At 49.8% G+C, this 15,489-nt stretch overlaps 1 long non-coding RNA gene across 4 annotated transcripts in view; it reads left to right on the top strand.

Moving 5' to 3' along the window:
• Positions 1-15,489, top strand: part of LOC147022253 (uncharacterized) — a 136,375-nt gene that overhangs the window by 15,722 nt on the left and 105,164 nt on the right. The window lies entirely within an intron of this gene.

Below are 15,489 nucleotides of genomic sequence, written 5' to 3'. Positions count from 1 at the left end.
ACAACGGGTTTGGGCCTAACTACACATGCACTTACCGAGATACCTCACCTAAGGGACCTGAATGGTGGTTTGCGAATCTGGTAACCACAACACTACCCCCTTCCCTTTTTACAGACTCGTCCCGAGTCGTCAAATTTTCGTGTGCCATCATGTGTAGTTTTCCCCTAGTACACTTTACCTACGGATCCCTGAGTGCGACATTCATGGTATTCGTGTCCCCAAAATAAATAACCTGAGGGCTGCGTAACTATCTAAACAAACTCACTCACACGGACGACTTAAATAAAATTGCCGGCGCTAAGACATACATGCCGGGGGCGCACTCATATTTACAGTACATCTTACCTTAACTTACAAATTTTACACTAAACCATGGCCCAGGATCAATGAACTCTGCAAAAAGAAAGCAGTTAGCAGGGAGCCAGGCTGCCCACATGCAGTCTCTGGCTCAAACAATGCAGGTGACAGGGAACGTGGCTGGCTGCTCACACGCAGTCCAAGGCCTTCCCTTTTGAACTGAACGCAGTGAACCACAACGGTGCATGGGCGGTACAAACGTAGTCTCCGTGCCAGCTCAAGCGGCACACGCAATGAGCACAACGAATGGATGCATGGACACAAACACGGTGCACGGGCCGCCACTGCAGGCCCGTGTTGTAGCTGCCAACAGGGCAGTTCTTGCAGCTTGCAAACTGTTGCCTTGCGGATCCTGGCGCACATGGAAATGAACAGGGGGGGCAAAGCAAAAATTGAACGGGGCTGGTGAACGTGGGCAGTGGGCATGGCATGGCAAAGGTGCAGGCAAACACAGCCCGCAGAAGAAGGCCGCTGCAGGCAAACACAGCCCGCAGAACCAGGCCGGCACAGGCCTCGAAGAAAAACAGCCAGCAGATGAACTGGCCGGCACAGGCCTTGCAGCACACAGCTGCCGATGAACTTGGCCGGCCTCCGCCTTGAAGCAAAACACGGCCAGCCGATGAAGTTGGCCAGCCTTTGCCGTTCAATGGAGGTTGGTGGAGGGAGTGCGGTGGTGCTGGCCACTTGGAAGGCGGGCTCGGACCTACCTACCTGTCTCCCTCCCAACCTATTGCCTTTGCCTGTCACTGTACATACCCACTCCCTTAATTTGTCAAACCCCAATTTAGCCCCAACTTATTTTTTTTGTTGTTTTTATTTTTACTTCCCCACTATAAATCGTCCCCTAACCCCCTTTATCGTCCTTGTTCGGCTACCCTATCCTGTCACCTAGCCTACTCCCAACCCCTACGTTCCCTTCCCGGAGGGGAATAAGGGAGAGCTAACGTCCTGTGTCGAGGCCCAACGAAGCCCCAGAATGGCCTCCCCAGAGTTCGGCGATCTTACCCAAAGTGGGTCCAGCGGCCCACAACGACAGCGAGGGGATGGATGGTGCGGAGGGGTACATCTCCTAATCTACCCTAACCATTTAACTGTTAAACTACCCCGGGGCTTTCAACAAGCGCCTCTCGCTTAAACTATTGGTTCTAACAACCCAGATTCCCGTCGCCTGTGTTGGTGTCCTCACAATTTCGGGCCTCGCCCCCCAATTTTCTCTCCGTGCCCTCACACGGTCTCCTGGCTGGGACACGTGGCTCCCTTTGGCAGGCACGACCCTCTGCCGAATCTCCCGCTATGGCACCCCCGGGCACTACACTGCCTCCGAGCCTACCAGCTCCCTAACACCGGGGAGTGCCCCCCATGGCACCTCCCCTGAAACGCACACGTGGCAGGCCGGCCTCCCGGGTCCCTTTCCGAGGGTCACCCGTGCCCACTACACTGCCCACGCGGCTAATGGCGCCCCGGGCCCCCGCACCAAGCAGGCGCACCCGTGCCCACTACTCTATCCCGGCCCCCCATGGGCCCATGGTCTACCGCGGCCGACTAGCCTGGTGCCCGGGGTACCCACTCAGCGATACTCACCTTTCGCAGCCACGCTCCCAAGCCCGTCAACAGGGCTCCTGCACCCCTCCAAATGGGTCTCGAGCCTACTTTCCCACCAACAACAAAACGACCTCCATATTTCAATTTGACTAACCCAGCTAACTCAATCTACACTGACCCCGGGGTCCCTTGGGCGGGAGTCACTCCTCCCCCCAATCACTCATCGCACCATGCATTCCCCATTCACTCCACACACACAGGCCCGCTGGCCTCACTCACTCACCATGTACTCACCTCACAACTCTCCAACTCTTCAACACACACACCGCTGAACTCTGCCATCCTCCTAACTACATCCCCTAACTAACTCGTGCTCCCACGTCGTCCCTTACACTATAGCACGTTCCTTTTAACTCTACGTAGCTAAGCTACGTCCCCTCTACACATTCACAAGTCTGTCACTGTCTCCAAATTAATCCCATTTTATTTCCCAACCTAAAGCTGGCTACAATCCCTCTAACTAATCCATTCCACGGACTCCATGAGGACTTACCCCTGCCCCATGAAGTCGGTCTAACTAAGCTAACCCTTCCCCCTAACTAGTTTCCATCCTGTGCCCAGGTCAAGGGGGTCTTTTACCCCTTGCCCAGGAATCCTGTACACCCGAAAGTGAGGCTTGCTTCTCTTTTTTTTTTTCCATGCGCAGCACCTGCGCGGCAACTCAGAGCTCGCGCACTTTGCACCTGCCCGTGACGTCACGCAGCTGCACGTGTTCCTCGTCCCTCCTTGGACGGTACCATTCGGCAGAGATACCCCTCCTGCCGGATTCCAACCACACGTGCAGCCATGACGTCACCGTGCGCAAAGAAAAAAACACAAGCCCCACGTCTCGAGGGGTTCCCCACGCGAACACATGTGCTTTGCCCGTTGGAGCTTAACACACACGATCGCGTGGAGAACCCGTCCGGTCCAAATCCGTAGTCCTGCCTAAACTTTGTCCGTCCGCGGGATCGGCAAATCCACCGCGTGCGTTTCCGGACCGGGACTTCACTCTCACAAGCGAGCACGTGGCGGTCTCGTGCGTTGCACAGCACGAACCGCGTGCTCACTGCTGGGTGAACCCGGCACGGTGCTCGAAACAACCACAGCCGCTACTCGGCTTTCTTTCCTCTGTCGCCTTCGTCGTCTCCATTCAACCCACGCACACCTGCGTGTTACGACGCACACAGTCCACTCCATCACATTCACACCGGGAGACGCGGCTGCGTGCTCCCGCATGCCAACCGACATCTCCCTCTCATACCGCTCTCTCACACACACGGTCTCCCTGGCACACAGCGACCTTGCACACGGCCGTTCACTCACGCGTGCCTCACTACTCACACAAACCATACTACTCACACGTGGTGCTCTATTCACTCGCGCGGGGGCACTCACCCGCGGTGCCTCACCCACACACGCGAGGGCACTCAACCGCTGTGCCTCATCCACACACCGTGCCTCACTCATACACGCGGGGGAACTCACCCGCGGTACCTCACTCATACACACGGCGACACTCACACACGCGGTCTCTTCCACACAACGTCCCTCACTCATACACGCGGGGGCACTCACCCGCGGTTCCTCACTCATACTGGCCGTTTCACTCACACACACGGCCTCTTCCACACACGGTGCCTCACCCACACACGCGGGGGCACTAACCCGCGGTGCCTCACTCACACTCCGTGCCTCATCCACACACGGCGTGCTGGGAAGCACGTACTCCGGCACCATCGCCACCACACCACTCACACGTGGTGCCTCACTCATACTGGCCGTTTCACTCACACACACGGCCTCACTCACACACGGTGCCCCATCCACACCCGGCGTGCTGGGAAGCACGCACTCTGGCACCATCGCCACCACACCACTCACACACGGGGTCGCTTCCACACACGGGGACGCACTCACGCCTTGCACCACACACACAGGGACAACTACACTGGGGATTCGTATCCCCACAAGGGTCTCCGGGGCCTCTATACCCCCCAAGCTCTCCGTGCACCCGTCCACAGCACTCGTCCCCTCAACCTCGCAAAACACGACCGAACTCACCTGGTCGTGACTCGCCTCAAGGGGGCATACTCCCTCCCCTTGTTCCTGGAGGAGGCCATCCCGCTGCTCGCACCGGGTCCCTACACGCTCCGCGAGCTCAACCCCATTGTCCTCCACTACCTCCGTGTGTGCGTGCGCGTCACTTACCCCGTCTTCATCGTGTAGTCTTCCCTCTATCGTTCCCATCTCCCGTGTCTCTGCCAACTCTTCACCCTTTACCTCCCTTGTCTCAACTATTATTTCTGTTGTCGTCACCTCGTGTCTCGTCTCACACGTTTTGGTCTCCCCATTTAATTTTTCCCTTTCGGTCATCGTCACGACCCTCGCCCAACACGTTCCACGAATTATTTTTTCACCCGCCTCCACCGCGGGCCTGTCAGCCGTTGCACCCCCACCCAGCTCGTTTGCTCCCACACGTGGAGTCGCCATTCCCAGCTCCCTGGTCACGGCCTTCATGCCCGCCTGCAGGCATCGGCCCATGTTCTGCGTCTCACCCCGTAGTTCTTTCATTTCTTTTCTCATTTGCTGTGTATTCGCATCCATCGTCGTTTTCACTTCATTTGTATTTGTATCCATCTTTTCGTTCATGCCTTTCATTTCGTTTGTATTTGTATCCATCGTCGTTTTCACTTCATTCATTTGTTTGTTCATTGCCGCCAGCATGGCGCATAGCTGGGCCATGTTGGATGCACTCAGCTGAGCCGTTTCGGCAAGGGTTGGGGAAGGGTCTTGGTGGAGAGGGGGGGGGAGGTGTCATACACCGCGGCCGCTGCCGCACCCACCTCGGGCCCTGGGTTCAGTTGGGCGAGTCCGTGTTCCTGCACAATCAACATTTCCTGCTCGGGGATTCCATCCTGGACCATGGATTCTACATTACTATTACACATATACATTTCTAATACCCCCGGCTCCCGCTCGCCTTGAGACGCCATCTTGCTTCTCGTGAAGGGTTAATTTGCTCGCTCGTAATTTGGAGGGAATCGGGGGTCGCTTCTCTCACCCCTGGACCGATTCCCGTAAATTTAGCCGGAGACAGGAGAGCCCGTTTTCCTGTTCTCCGATACCAGTGCCGCGAAGAGGGCGATGAATTTGTATCCCACTCCTGACACCAGTGTTGCGGTCTTCGCGCCCGCCGGCGTGCGACGGCCACGTAACTCGAATCGCGGCACGTCGCCCACCGGACGGACAATCCAGTCGTGACCCTCTCGGACTAACGCCGGGAACCAGTCACGGGTGGACCTTTCGGTCTCACCGCGATCGAGCCAATCAGCCCCCGCGTGGGATAGGGTTGCTCGCCAAATTCGAACTACCTAAGTACCCACGCGGAGGGTAGACCGGGCGATCGCACCTCGCCGCAGGTCGACTTCGGACACGGGCCACTTAAGCGACCCGTTCCGTACTATCAGAATAACCGAGCGGTGTTATCGTCGACCTCGACGGTTCGATTAATTATCGGGCGTATTCAGCCCACTACCAACCCTTTACGTGAAGCAAGATGGGGATTCAATGGAGGAAAAGACGAAGCGAAGTGGGAGAACAGTTCAACAATAAAGCACATTTATTCGCGACGAACGGAAAGCACACAAATACAATTCCACCAAATGCACACAAAAAAAGAAAACACAATTCCATTTACACAAAAAGCAAACATAAAAGTGAAAACACAGTGCAGAGCTAATACCGACTACCGAGCACACGGCAACACTTATACAATTCTACTTCACAGACGGCGCCGACAACACATACCCAAAACCAAGGAAAAGAACATCCCCCAAGAATGAGGTAGGCCTGAGGCCGAGACCGGGTCGGGCCTACCCGTCTGGTGATGAGACGCGGAGCGGCGATGGCCCCGCAACCCGCGGCCTCGTGGACAGTGCCTGGTAGGGGGGGGGGAACGGGGCCCCTTGGTCGCACTATCTCAGCGCGGGGGAAACAGGAGGGGGTTGCTGATGCTCGGGGTATAGAGGATCTTTATTATGTGCGACGAGCGTCTCCACCTCGGCCAGGTCGCGCTGTCGGCCTCCCTCGGGTGCAGCTTCCTGCACGACGCGAGCACCCCCTCGTCTGGTGTCGCCGCCTTTCCACAGCTCCGTCCCCTCTGTTCCGACTCCAACGCACACGACGAGCAGCTCCACCGCCCGCGAAGTCTTGACCCTCTGCTTCCGACTCTCCTCTTCTTGACTCTCCGACCTCCTCTGACTGACGAACACGGTCCTTTTATCCCCCCGTAACTTCGCCTTTGACCCCCTCCCTTTGACCTTTCACCTCGCTCCCCATTGGCCCGAGAAAAAGTGGGCGTGAAGGCTTTTTGATCCACAAATTTGCATATATCGATCGCCCTGGGGGCGGGGCCAATTCGCCCCTCGCTCACCGATTGGACGGCAAAAAGTGGGCGTGTGTCGTTTTTGATCCGTTTTTGAAGCAGAAAATCCGTGATTTTGTACACGCTGTTCGACGCGCGTTCTGCATGAGTCCAACACCGGTACCCACAGCGGGGCAAGAACGGTGGCGATGCTACGGTGGCGAGGTGTGACGGGAAGGTCGTGGCGGTTGTGGTGAAGCGGTGGTTGTGGTTGTAATTGTGATGGTAATCCTGGCGGTTGGTCCAAAATAAAGATAGTAAAAGAAAAACGGCTATCCTGAAGAGTCGCAGCTCGCATAAATGACATGTATTCCCACTAGACAACGGGTTTGGGCCTAACTACACATGCACTTACCGAGATACCTCACCTAAGGGACCTGAATGGTGGTTTGCGAATCTGGTAACCACAACAATATATTTAATACAAAAAGTTCTATGAAATCAAAAACTAAAAATGATTTTTTTGCATTAACTTACTGAAACTCTAAATTGTTAGACATGCTTGTAATTCTTAATGTAATTTTCTTAAAGTTGAACCCCACACTCCTTGTGTTTGACCAATACACCACTAAAGCTGGTATAACTGCTGGAATGGAACTTTGTACATAAAACAAATGCATTGAGACATCAAGTGTATTCAAAAATATAATTGTACTGTATTATGAATTTCCAAGGACACAGGAGACAAATCGACAGAGCATAATTATGGGACTTGAACCTGGGGTCACAGCATCAGACGAGTCCTTATTCATGAAACGCCAAACAATCGCACTCCTCTTCAATGAATCAGTACTGCACCAATTGAGATGATGATGTAAATAATAATATACTTACACCTATATGTAGAATTTGAATAAGAGATAAATCCACAAAGGGTTCTGATCGGATCTTTCGTTGGAGGTTCACGAGTTAATTCATCCTCGTGGGACTGCCGGAGTCGTTTGGGGCCTATAGATCACGGAGGATCCTTATGACGCAAGGTAGTCAACCATACATTCCATCCTTATTGAGAAATTGGAATTGCAGTGGGTAACCTGTCCACTCTGGTTTTTTTTTCTGTTTTATGGGCAGCAGGAGATTTATGGGCTGCAGTGCCTTTTCATGCCAATCACAGTTGCCTTCAAGGCATTAATTCAACCCCAGATTGTGGACTGACTTCACATGCAGACCTCCTCCCTGAATATCAATAGTGAGCCAGCTATACGAATACCCTACGAGTCTCTCACACTTTTTGACAACTACACCATTTATGTGAGTCCATTTTAAATGACCTTTATGTAATAACAGCTCAGTAGAAATGAACTACAATTTCAGCCGACCACAACAGGCCTAGTTGAAATATTTGACCTTAGGTCTCTGACGTCACACCAGTTCCAATCTGATGCGACCATGTTTGGAGCGTTTTGTCCTTGTCACCCAGCAAACCTGTCCACCAAGTTTCATCCAAATTCTTCCATAACTTTTTGAGATATCCTGTTCACAGACAGACAAACAAACAGACAGGGGTGAAAACTTAACTTCTGTCCACCACCGTTGGTGGAGGTAATAAGGGATGGGCCAGGTTTCTTGGTGACCACAGACGAAGCAGAAATTTTCGGGTGATGTCTTGCTACGACGGTGATGCCGTCAACAGCACCAAATAAAAGATCTATCAAACCAACTTCACTTTAACCTCATCATTATGACTAACGGCGATATTATCATCACGATGCATAAAGCTTGTGATGTGTTTCCACTAACATTCACGATAGCTTCGTCACTCTGCCATGAGATCCAAGCTCACACAACCACTAACCTGCTTCACTGTAATAGTACTCTCTAATAGATGTGATGTCGACATCACAAAAGTGGAGGGATGTTTCCTGTTTTGAAGCTTTCATGTCCAGAACTTATTCTTAGCTGTGAAATCTCTCTGTGTGATATCCTGAAATGTATTCACCTTTACAGGTGGGACAATATTGTGTATTAACTGAGATATGAAAAAAATAGGTCGGTTTGCCCAACAACACAAAAAGGTCGGTTATCACATTCCCCATTCCGAGCACTCATCCTGAAATGAGTTTACGGATACTGTGATATGCCGAGTACATTTCAAACTGGAGAGTTCGTAGAACACCTTACCATGCACAGTCCTGAGAAACAAGGACATGGGAGGGATATGCGAGCGGCAAATATGATTGGTCGAGATGATTGTTTTTTTTGAAAGTGCCATGAAGGCAATTTGTGTTCCACAATGTTCATGTATGTATATCTATTAAATTGAAACAAAAAAGTTTTTTTCCAGAGGTTTACTGCCGTTGATGCAGAGTCTTTTACACCACCTTATCTAACACAACATTAGTTCTTTGTGCCTGTTGTTTGTGTCCTTTATGACGTCCTTAAAAGCAGTAAGTTTCCTGTTTGGAATAATTTTCAATTTTGTTTGACTGCTCGGCAGGTGGAGGGGGTAAAAATGATCTCACTCTTCTCTGCGCATTCGCGATCGGGAGGAATTCAGAGGCAACGTCCTCCTAAACTACATGTTCGTTTTTTGATTCATGTTCCGATTCGTGTTCGAAATGTAACATTCAATTTAAATGAAGTAGTTCTTCAATCATAAACTGATGCTTGTGGACAGACAAAGTGAATCAATCGCTTCACCCTACTTTTCCCTTCTCACGCTTGGGGTAATGAAGCCGTGTGTACTCCTTTGAATGAGTTTAATAGAGAGGGGGCCAGCACAAGGTCGGATGAGGGAGTCGTGACTTGCGAGCATAGATCCACAGACCTTGGGCGCGCCTTGGCCTCGGGATGAGAAACACGGCACTTTGAAAGGCGCCCCCCGCGCCTTATCGGGTGAGCCATGGCAAACGGAGATTACGGAGACGAGCATGTGTGTGCTATGACCTCGCAGCGGTTGTGGTGGGTGGCGGTGCTTCCTCCGTGTGCGCAACCATTTGAAACACGAGGTGTCTCCCAGGGTCATTCATGGCAGTGCTGCAGAGCTAGCGACGGCCTTTTGAGAGAGAGCATTTGATTGGCTTCTCAACCCGTGTGAGGGTTGTGGCTTACCAAAGAATCCAGCAACCATGGATCCTTGCCAGCTTTCAGTGGCAGCTCAGGGTCTAGTCAAGTTTCGGACCTAGATCAAGATGGTGCGTGGTCCTGCACCTCCCGAACCAACACGCGGGGGAAAATAGAGAGTGTGCAGGCTGGATTGTGGTGGTCGTTTACGGTCACGCGACGGGACTTACGGATGCGGGGATTCCAATCCGATTCCCATGCCGTGACCTGCCATCCACCCCACTTCCTCGCCGCGACAGACCGGCCACCTGTCCAAACACACGGCGTGACCCAGATAACGCGCGGCCGGACACTCCATCACAGGGGCGTGATGAAGCGCCTCGTGGCTAAACCCAAGATTATTTTCAAGCAGATGAGAATTCTCACGAGACCGGCTCTCACCCTTTTGCACTCGCAGTGGAAATAACACGTGTGTGTGTGTGTGTGTGTGTCGGCCCATTGTCAAGCTGGTCATCAGACTCGAAACCAAAAGTTTGACTCCCGACCAAGTGGCGTCTCTTATTTCACACCATCATAATTGGCTGCTCTTACAGACGGCTGACCTGTTATCGCAGAAGGAAAGGTTGGAACGATTGGAAAGGCGACTTCAGTTGTCAGAGATCAGGAAGTTGGGGGCAAAGTGGGGAGTAAGTTGTGCACATGAGTAAGAAGGTTGAGAGATAATTGGAGTAAACAGTATAGGGCATGGAATATATGGGGGTCCATCATTGTGTTTTGCGTCAGTAATATGTAAACGACCTCAACACATTGAGGTCACACAACCTCAATGCAATTCACAGGTCATTGAAAGTCATGACTCTTCTGGAATGGATTATTCAAAACAATGATATCACTTGGGTTTTGCTTGTTGAGTACGAGTCGTCTCACCTGCACGTTAAAGATCCCACAGCGTCCTTCCTGTGCGCACCTGCAAAAGCTACCTGTGTGGTTGCCATTCCAACCACCGTTAATAATGTGGTGCATAAAACGCTGCAGCAACGGCGGTAAACCTTCAGGGGAAAAGTTTTTTTTTTTCCTTACAACCTTTAAAAACTTAATTTCTATTTTAAATTTAATTACACCCCAACACTGTAAAAAACAAAATCGCCTTTTTATCACTTTCAAAACCCTTCCAGTTTAGCAGTACTTGGATGAAATATATTCATGCCCTTAATAGGGCAGAATATGAGACTCAACTTTCACACCATCACGTGTGTCATGCAAGGGTCACAAACAAAACGAACGTAGATCTTTCTCTTCCCATGTCATTTTTCTCAAGATTGTCGGAAGGTGTTCCATGAACTCTCCAGTTGAAAATGGTCGTGATGAAAGAGGGTTCACGTACCGAGACGGCAAATAATTGCAGAGAATCACAAATATGGATGAGGTCTTGTTTTTTGAATGGATTTAATCCACCCCATTGTACATACATAGATATAGCTCCACAAACTAAAATGTCTTGTTCCTGCAGGAAGCAACGCACAATCACCAATACAGGGTGTCCCCCCAAAAAATGACATCATTTCGTAGTCTAATAACAAAGCTAATTCTCGCTCAAATGATCTCAAATTTTAAGAAAATGTGTAAAAACTAACTAAGTTGAATGTTTAATTCTTATCTCTTATTATGTTGAATATCTTATTATGAGAATCTACCAGGAAGATGGATTGGGCGTGCCAGTGATAATGACAATGTGCTGTTGAAATGGCCACCACGTTCACCTGACTTGACACCTTGTGATTTTTTTTTCTATGGGACTATGTGAAAGGACTGGTCTATATCCCCCCCTCTTCCTACAAGCCTAGAGGAACTTTAGCAGAGATTCACTGAGGTGCTGGAGAATGTTACGCAAGACATGCTACAGCGTGCTTGGCAGGAGCTGGACCGCCGACTTGACGTGTGTCGTGTCATAGGCGGTGCGCATATTGAACATTTGTGAAGTTTTGAGAAAACGGTTAAAAAATCTACATCCCTCTGAATCTCTTGTTCGAATTTTGATAAATAAATCTTTTATTGTTCAACATGAAGCCTATTTACTTTCGTTTGCATGGGACATGTAGTTACTTAGATATTCAAGTTTCAAATGATGTCATTTTTTTTAGGGACACCCTGTATATAGTGGAATCTCACCATTAGCATTCCCATTCAACTCCTCTGACATCCAACGAGAGTGTGAACATTCCAATTTTGACTTGTGCCTGCTAAAATGCTTGAGAGCAGGCGATGTAAATATCCTTTAAACCTTGAATATAACCACGTATAAGCACACTGGCCTTTCCAACTGGAGAATAAATGACAAGTCATCGCAGGAACATCAGGATGGTTTGAGATTGTTTGAGTGAGGAATGTTACAACTCCCATAGGCCCAAGGACACTATTCAATGCCATTCAAAGAGTTACTCACAGCAAAGCGAGTTTCTACCATTTCAAGAATGAACAACATTATCAAATTTGTTAAAATAAAGACACTTCACAGCATGCTTCAACAATCTTCAAAAATAACCCGACGGATGACCATGGCACACAGTTGAAGGTTGCTGCATCTGCTAGAATGCTGCTCTTTGGAGTTCCTCTGGGCCTTCCCCATTTTTATTTCTCCCTTGGTTTATGTTAGCATTCGGCGTCGCTTCGTTGACGGGTTTAATCAAAAGACGGCATGTTGAACTTCACAAACAAAATGCACGTCTGTCGATCTGTGAGGGTGAATGAGGATGTGAAATGAAGTGAAACGCACAAAAAAGGATATTTTATGACACGCAATTGTTGTTGTCGTGGCTGTGGTTGTTGTTTGTGTGCTCCTCCCGTGTCCTTCTAAACGTTGCCTGCTGTCATCTATACTGTGTGTGTGTGTGTGTGTGTGTGTGTGTGTGTGTGTGTGTGTGTGTGTGTGTGTGTGTGTGTGTGTGTGTGTGTGTGTGTGTGTGTGTGTGTGTGTGTGTGTGTGTGTGTGTGTGTGTGTGTGTGTGTGTGTGTGTGGTGTATGCGAGTCTCCTCCATAACTCCATGAAACCGAGCAGCCTGAAACTTTACAAGCATACGAAGGAATTCCAAGGCGGTGCATGAATGAAAACTCGGTGTTTGGGTTAATTTAAACACCTTATTGGAGGTGATTAGGTGGTGCTCCTCACGAAAAACCAAAATGAGCTTCACGAAGATGGTGGCACTTCATCTTGGTCAGCCCTCTGTCAGTTCGCAAGTCTTAAGCCACCACTTTTTTTTTGGCGTGCTCAACAATGCCTTGATTTGGAATAGCCCACAATGATTTCTTAACGATAGTTTTTTTTTTCTTCACTTTCTCACTCGTACTATCCAATCCCTGTTCATCACAGCTATGAATATCTGGATATATTGCAATGTTTATAACCGCCTGGAGACGCCAGCGTTCGTGGCTTTATTTTGTTTCCGCACATGCCATAACCTCTATAATCTCTTAATCCCAGAGAAATTTCAAAATTTTAATTTACTTCTTGACTTCAGCAGTAGTTCCGACTGCTAAAAAAAAATGTGTTCGCTTGTCCAATTCGGACATCGCTTGACATTCCGGCGGTCTACGCGTGGACGGTGTTTACATAACTGATGGGCGATCGACAATCGCCATTCCTTATCAACAATTTAGTTAGAGTGCTTGCTTGAGTGCTTAAGCCACTTGATGAGCGCTCTACAATATTCCCACTGTCACTGAATATATTGATTGACCTGAACAAAGTTCAGGGCGCAATCGCCTGCGTTTGGTCATGCGGTGCCTCAGGTAGTTGTTCGCTCGCTGAAAATGTGCAATTTTATTTTACACCACCTTTCTTCTCCTCTCACTTCCCCTCTCTCTCCCCCTCTACTCTCTCTCTCCTCTCTCTCCCCCTCTCACCCCACCTGTCTCCCACCCTTTCTCTCTCCCCCTCTCTCACCCCTCTCCCTGCTCCACCACCACTCCCTCTCTGTTAAGGAGACTGTTAAGGACTGACAGTTTAGTTTTAAATTTAAAACTGTTTCTCCATAGTGTATCATGTACAAATCCAATTTGGAGTGAGACAACTGGTGTAGTGCAAAGGTCGCTGCATGTGTGAGCATGCATGCAGGAAGGCCTTTGCCATGTAGATAGTGTGGGTTTAAATGCTCCTACACGGTTTTATAGAGAACCCGGCGGTTAAAAAGATGTTGCTGTTTGGGCATATTTTATCACCCTTCCCTTCCCCTCACACCGCATTCTCTTCCCTTCACACTGCCTTCCCTTCCTATGACACTGCCTTCCCTCCCCCTCTCCACATGATTACCTTCTCCCAAACCCTCTCCCCTCTCCACCAAACATGGACATCTCTCTGCGGTCTGCATATGCTGTATTAATGTGATATTTTAACGTACCCGGTTTCATTTAGTCCTGTCCTACCCCCCACCCAACCCCCACAAGTCCCACTAGCAAATGCAAGTTGAGAACCCCTCCTTTCATGCTTACCTCCTCCCAAACCCCCTCCCCACTCTCTCACCCTCCTCAGTGCCCCATCCTTCTCGGATTTTTGTATACATTGTCGAAGCTCATGGATGAGCTAGAACATTGAACGGGTAAGGATGTAACAGAACAAAAGTTAAGGAACAGTGGAAAGAGAGGGGCAAAACCCAATTGGATACCGAAGAGGTGTCGGGAAGAATTAAGGAAGGGGAGGACACAGGAGATGAACAAGCCGCAAACTGTCAGGAAGGAAAAAGAGTAAAGTTTGGATTACGGTACCTGACTTATTTCTGGCATTCCTGCTCACCTAAACAACTCTTCGTTTCTAATTTCTTCAAGATTCTGGGTCTCACTATCTGCCATTATCTTTCCTGGGAAATCCACATTTACAATTTGGCCTCCAAAGCTAGTCGACGACTAGGAATCCTCCGTCATGCAAAGTCATTCCTTGGCCCACCTGAGCTCCTGACCACATACAAAGCTTTCGTCCACAGCCTGATGGAGTTCTGGTGCTCCTGCCTCTCACCTTTCTCGGCTTCACGCAGTGGAAACCAAGGCATTTCGGATCATTGGTATCTCCCACGATGAGGCTGAGTCTTTGGGACTCTCACTCTCACCGCAGATGGTCTTTCTGTCTTCTGCCGTCTCCTCTCCGGTCTTGCCCCCTCCCCCTGCTGTGTCTGCGATATGTCCTCCCCCCCCCCCATATTTCCACAGGGCACTCAAGGTCCACCAGCAACCTCTTTCTGGTAAAACTACCAAAATCACGAATCGTTGCTCACCTTCACTATTTCATTCCTCTTTTTTTCCCCACCTTTGCAATAAACTCCCACACCCTCTTCAGTCCCATTCTTCCCTCCACGCCTTCAAAATAGCTGTTCACCACCACCTCTTGTCTTCCCCCATCCAAAACCACGATCTTTTCTACCCCCATTAATCCACCCCAATCCCACCTCCTTCAAATTCTTTGCTTTCCTTCCTGAAAGTCCCTGTGATGTCCATCTTGTATACCCCATGTTCCCCACCCCACCCCTCTCCCTTCCACAGATCTCCTAATGTCTCTATTCCCCACTGTTTTGTCCTTCCCACTCTCACCCCTCTTGTCTCATGCCCCCCTTGCTGTGCATTGTGTGTTAGCTGCTCATACAAGCCTTGACAATGTACACAAAAATAAGTAGATAAATAAAACCTTTAGAAGACTCAGCTGGCTTTTCCTCCCCAGGCTATGATGTAAGTAAATCTTGCAGTAACTTTTTTCTTTTCCATCACACAGCTGAAGTTGGTGAATTTGTTACAGTTGTTACAGTCTCTCTCTATCGAGTGCAGCCTGTGGCTGCTGGTTGCATCATTGGTTGGGATGCGGCTATGCCGCTGATGCAGTGTCCCCCTTACCAGTACACTGGTACTCATTTTGCTGACCTCGGAAGGATGACAGGCTGAGTCAACCTCCTGGTGTGGCCCAACGAGGTTTGAACTTAGGACCCTAGGATCCCAAGCCGCCACCCTAACCACTAAGCCACCACCAGGCTACAGTTGCTAATGATTCACCATCAATATTTGTGACCATAATAATCAATATTTATTTTCATGGCATGCTGGCAGGACGGCCTGAAGGTAGGCACGCTCGCTCTAAGCTGTGTTG

This window comes from Eptatretus burgeri, chromosome 8, assembly GCF_056783735.1.
Source record: "Eptatretus burgeri isolate ZD-2024b chromosome 8, Ebu_testis_v1, whole genome shotgun sequence".
Lineage (NCBI taxonomy): Eukaryota > Metazoa > Chordata > Myxini > Myxiniformes > Myxinidae > Eptatretus > Eptatretus burgeri.
The sequence above is the reverse complement of the archived record's forward strand: the minus strand, read 5'-3'. Positions and strand labels throughout refer to the sequence as shown.